The sequence below is a fragment of the Hypomesus transpacificus genome, chromosome 6, assembly GCF_021917145.1.
Source record: "Hypomesus transpacificus isolate Combined female chromosome 6, fHypTra1, whole genome shotgun sequence".
Classification (NCBI taxonomy): domain Eukaryota; kingdom Metazoa; phylum Chordata; class Actinopteri; order Osmeriformes; family Osmeridae; genus Hypomesus; species Hypomesus transpacificus.
This window is the reverse complement of record NC_061065.1, coordinates 1,059,828-1,065,532: the sequence shown is the minus strand read 5'-3', so window position 1 is coordinate 1,065,532 and position 5,705 is coordinate 1,059,828. Positions and strand designations below refer to the sequence as shown.

General features: G+C 41.5%; 1 pseudogene; it reads right to left on the bottom strand.

Moving 5' to 3' along the window:
• Positions 1-4,055: 4,055 nt before the first annotated feature.
• Positions 4,056-5,315, bottom strand: LOC124469005 (annotated as a pseudogene).
• Positions 5,316-5,705: the final 390 nt, after the last annotated feature.

Sequence of the window (5,705 nt, the reverse complement as noted above, 5' to 3'; positions counted from 1 at the left end):
GACACAATGAAAACCCAGTGGCCATTGTGGTTTCTCCTTTTCTTTTGTGGAGTTGTAATCCTAAACGGAGAACTTGTTCGTATATGCATTGCCCTTTATTGTTTCGCTCAAAAAGGTTGACCGTGTGAACAAGTACTCCGCCTACCCTTAAATTAATTTTACAACACCGGCAAAAATCTTTGTATTCATTCTTCAAGCATACTTCAAGTCTGCTTGCAGTTTAGTCAGAGAATGTATAATAAAGATCCTTAAACAGGCTCTGGTTTAGTTCTGCTGACAACAACTATGTTTCAAACTCGTTTGAAACACGCCCTGTAGTCAAAGCCCAACGGAGAGTTATCAGACTCATATTCTGACTAGAATTATGAGTATGACAACGTCAGGCTAGAGGAGGACAGCCTATAGGAGAGAAAGCGATTACCCATTGATCTGTCGCATCAGAATTTTGATTTGGCTCACGAAAGTCTTGAAATTTGAGTGAGAATGTCGCCGGTACAGACTGCATAGTTGAGCGGCAACCATGTCACAAAGTTCATAATTTTACAGTTTTAAAGTCAATTCAAGAGATATGCGAATTCTGCTTTTAGCCAGCTGGTCCGATTATTTTTCTGATTTGTTTAAACTGGCGTTCTGAGTAAGACTGCGTCCCCGTTACCCTGTTTTGACGTTAGCCTCAGTCAGACTCGCTCACTGGCAGTGTGCACAATGTTGTATTTCACTCCATTATACACCAGAAACTAATGTAGATACACTGACGATGGCTTAGGCCGAAACGCGTCTGTCATCTTAATAAACTGGTCAAAAGAAGCAACGAGCAAGCTTGAGTGCGTTTTTTTCTACTTTAAGTTACTAGTCTTTTTTCACTCGCACCCAAAATCACCTTTTATTTATTTTGGAAGCAGAGCGCGCCTATCCTTAGTAATGTAGATACGAGCCTTATGAAGATAGCCAGCTTCTCGGATTTCTTTAACTGAGAGCCTGTTTCATTCATTTGCCTGAGAAAGCAACCTCCGTTAGCCAGGCTAGTTTTGCCCGATCACTTCGTCAAGCTATTTAAGGGTATCGGGGTCAAGTGACTTTTGTGCATCGACAAGTGAAACGTAAATGTATTTGTCCAAAGGCCAAGAGCCTCAAAACGTTAATATCAAGCCCTGCAATCCAGTGGCCAGAGATATGCGCAGTTTAGCCTGCTTGACAGTTGTGTGACGTAGGGTGATAATTGGTCTATACAGCGTCGGAAACACCGACAGACCCGCAACCAAGACGGGTCTCTCAGTTCTGAGGGAAGAGAGAGCGCGAAGACGCGCTAGCCGGCCAGTAGTGCCGGAGAAAGAGGTAGGTTATGGTCTGTAGATGCTAAGCAGTGTAGATGACGTGTGTAGATATTGTTAGAATAACCACAATTTGTATGATTAGATCACCTACTTATGTTACTGTTCAATAAACCCATATTTTTTCAACGTTGCGATTCACAACTGCCTGATCTGACTGTATGAGGCTAGTGTAGTCACTTACCCACCTTGCTTGGAGCTATTGTGATCGTTGCGAGTGTGACCACTCAGCCCCCGAAGTTACTTGGAATAACCATCTTTCTGTGACCATCTTAGCACACAATATTGATTTGTTAAGGCTATTAAAAGGCTGTAACATATTCTGTTAAAAATAAAGACAGTTTTTAACTTTCCAATTAAGCTTTGTGACTTGATCTTGTAATAGATTCCACCATTGAGCTTTCTTTTGGGTCTCATTTGCATAGTGTTATTAAAACCAATCACTTATTTTGTTTGAGTAATATATGATGTTAATACTATTTTAGGTATTAACATCATTATTTTGGACCATTATATATGTATTTATTACATGGGGTGAGTGTAGTTAACTCTGGTAAAAAATAAAAAACTATGGTAAAAAGCCTCTGTAGGCTGAATTCCAATCAACTACATTATAGCAAATTAAGAAATAACAACAACAAGCCATATTTGTTCTTATAGGTTACCCAAACAGGCAGGACAGAGGGACATGACCAAAGAGCATCAGAACAAGCCTCTAGCTTTGACACGCAGCTACATGGGGAAGAGCAGGGAGCATCAGAGCAGATAAACACAAAGAGTAGTATGGTGTCTGTTGGCAGTCAGACTGACCCAGTAGAACAGTGCCAATGTCTAGAGAGCTTTGCTAAACATGACACAAAATCCACATTGATACATGACAATATTGTTGAAAATGTAATTAGGAATGACCACTGCTACAGTGCATTAATGAGAAAAGTACTGTCAGACAGTACGCCAGTGACAACATTCTCGATGGCATCAACATCCAAACTTGACCAGGGGGGTGTTCCATCAACGTCGCTAACGCAAGTCGCGCTAACACGAATAAGTCTCACTTGGGTAAACGTCAACTTAAACTTAAGCCTCAAGCCGTTCCACTAACGTTCCGTTCCACTAACAATCATCGCTAACACAAACCAGACTTGCGTAATCTCAAACTGTGGACGCGCACAAAGTATTTATGCAGCCCAGAGCAGGTGATTGTCGAAAAGGAGAAATGGCGAAAAGAACAGCAAAGACAGCCCGAGCTGATGTTTTTTCCGTTGCGGAGCAGACATTTTTAATGCAATTATATCAGGAGTATCGAGACGTAATCGTCAAAAAGGGGAATACAGCCGTTACTAACAAAGCGAGGTGGCTTGGCAAACCATTGATGACCGACTAAATGTGTAAGTTGTAGGATTGTTTTATTCTAATTATTGTGTGTGTAGACAAATTAATGCATTTACCGTTTGTAGCCAATTTTGATGAGGTGTTTAAAGCTTTTCTGACCGTAGGCCTAATTATTGTTCTATTCTCAACAGCAGCCAACTGAACACTCAAAAACGGACTTGGCAACAAGTCAAAATTAAATATAAGAACATTTTCCAGAGTGGTAAGTATAAGTAGCCTAGTAAATTCAAAGGTTAGTGTAAGTGTTCTGTAAAATTGCACCCTTTATAGCCACTAAAAAGATGGGTGACACCATTGTGACTGGTGGGGGACCACCTCCAGAGAGCCTCACACCTGCAGAGGAGCTGGCCTTAAGCCTCAACCGGGGGCGCCCTCTCGTAGAGGGAATAGAGGGTGGGACCTCTTCTGACGTCCTTCCCCAAGGTGTTCGGGAGAAATATGTTCAAGGTATTTTGACTGCTATACCTTTCCTCAAAAGGTATCAGTCTCTCTATGGTAAAATTAACAGGCCTATCTTTCAGTGACTGGAGATGACATATCCCTTTTGGATCCCACTGAAGGGGCCCAAGGCCATTACATTGATCCCGTAAGTAGTCCTTTTTTAAAGGCTGTGCATGATTACATTATTATTTGCCATTTTAACTGCTGTGCACTATTTGCAGGGAGAAGGTGTTAGCATGTGTATGGCCCCTGATGAAGAGACCATGTCTGCCATGACAGAAATTCCAGAGGTAAGACCAAATCATGTTATTGGATGTCTGTTTTCTTTTAAATTATGTTTAACCATACACCTTGTTGCAGGAAATGACAAGAACATCGTCAAGGAGCGAAGTAGGTAACTATTAATATTGCTATTGACGACATAATCGGCTACTCTGACGATCTTCTTTTTCACAGGATGTCCGGGCAATATATAAGAGGCATTTGCTTCTTGATATGGAAAGCAAAAAACTGGACATGGAGTACACAAGATTAAAGATAAAAAAGTTGCAGTTGGAGATTAAGAAACTGGAGAAGGACGTATGTATACATTTAAAACACTGCAAAAGGTCATATTTGAGCTTTTTAATAACTTTTCTTTTTTGTCTTCACAGCTTGATGAAAATGAATGAATAAATACAATGAAATTGCAATGTGTTTTGTATATTCTGTTTTACAAGCAATGTCAGAGGCCTTTACATATGCCCATAGAACTGCACCTAAACCCCCCTAAACCCTCAAGGAAGACAAGGAAAAACTTCCCTCTTAAATGAATTCAAACCAATTTAACTTTAATTCTGAGCTTTGAAATAAATGGTTAATTCAAACAAAGGTGACCGTTACTAGAATCGGTTAACTGAAATAAGTATTTTTGTAAAGGTCCCGCACGGTTCTTCCATATCTGTCCTGAAGGGCTGGGTTCAAATCTTCCCATTGCTCCTCCGGCAACACTCTGGGCAGTCTCTCACGGCGTAGGGTGGCGATGTTGTGCAAGACTGCACAGGCAACGGTAATGTTGCAGGCCCTTTCTGGAGCAACCCTGAGACCCTTTAGGCACTGGAACCTCGATTTCAGTTGGCCAAAGACCATCTAAATCCGTACCCTGTTTTAGCATGGGCATGGTTGAAGGCTCTCCCTGGGTCTGTTGCTGGTTCTGGGTAGGGTGTCAGCAGATATGGCGTACAGGCATAACCTCTGTCCCCAAGCAGAAGTCCATTAAACTCTCCTACAGAATGGAAGTGTTTTAACAGACAGAGCTGGGCCATTTTGCCTCAATGTTGGATATCAGGCAACTTGCATTGCAGATCATCTGACAAGATAAGTGTGTTCAATTATGGGGCACACTGCTTTAAAGAACTTCAATTTGAAATCACGAGGCATGCCTATAGAAATATATAATTACCTCTATTGTAGAGGGGCACATTTCATCCAATCTATTTAAAACATTTGTTACCCTCAAGTGTATGAACAGTTGTCCTCGGCTGGTACATAAGCATACCTGTACATTTAGGCTATGGAAAGATTTCCGATTCACATAGTCTGCCTCCACAGGTCTTGGATTCGTACATGAGTGCAGTAAATTGCCCCTATGACATTAGGGAAGCCTGAAGGACAGGAGTCAATTAATGCTTGTCATCCCATAAGACTTCTTGAAAAATAATACTGTCACATACCTGCAATTGAATAAAAAGTCTCTTTGATTCGTTGTATATCACGATGACCAGGAAAACAGATGTAGACATTCAGGTACCGCTTTAGAGCAAGGTATACCGTTCGTATTTCCCGGCATACAGTTGCCTTTGAAAGAGCTTCTGCGTCCCCAACACTGTACAAGAAGGTCCCACAAGCAAAGAAACGTAGAGCTATACAGACGGACTGTACAGTGGTCTAAGCCTGGCTGCGGTGTTTTTTTTTCCTGATGTGCGGCTCCAGCAGGCTACATAAGTAAACTATGCTGGGCCTGCTGAACCGATACCTCTCCCACAGATACTCGTCAGGGAAGCACAGCGGGTTGTTTCGGTCTCTGAAGACTCGTGGGGCTGGTTGAATTAACGCTCTTTGAATAATCTGTGCACCTTCGTCCACGGGGTTGTCGATGAATGGACACGCCATGATGGTTCATATTAATAAATGATCTTTTGATGCACTGCTTTTATAGTTTAGGCCTGTGTCAATTATCCAATGACTTTTGAAAACAGTTTAAGGGACATAATTTCTTAAGTGGTTTATTTCGATCAGCCTAATAATATATAATGATGTATTAAAAGATGAGCGAAACACGGCAATTAGCCTAATTCATAGGGTCATTGTGAGAAAAAAGGTTTACACTTATGTTTCCGAACACGGACGGAACAAAAACAAAGGATTCCCTTGGCGGAACTATCTTTTGAGATTCTGTTTCCGCCTGTTTGAAATTATTTGCAACACATTTTAGTTTAGCTTGACTTTTAGCCTGACACGGACCAGGCTAGCTCCGAACCTTGGTTACGTAGCTAGAACTAG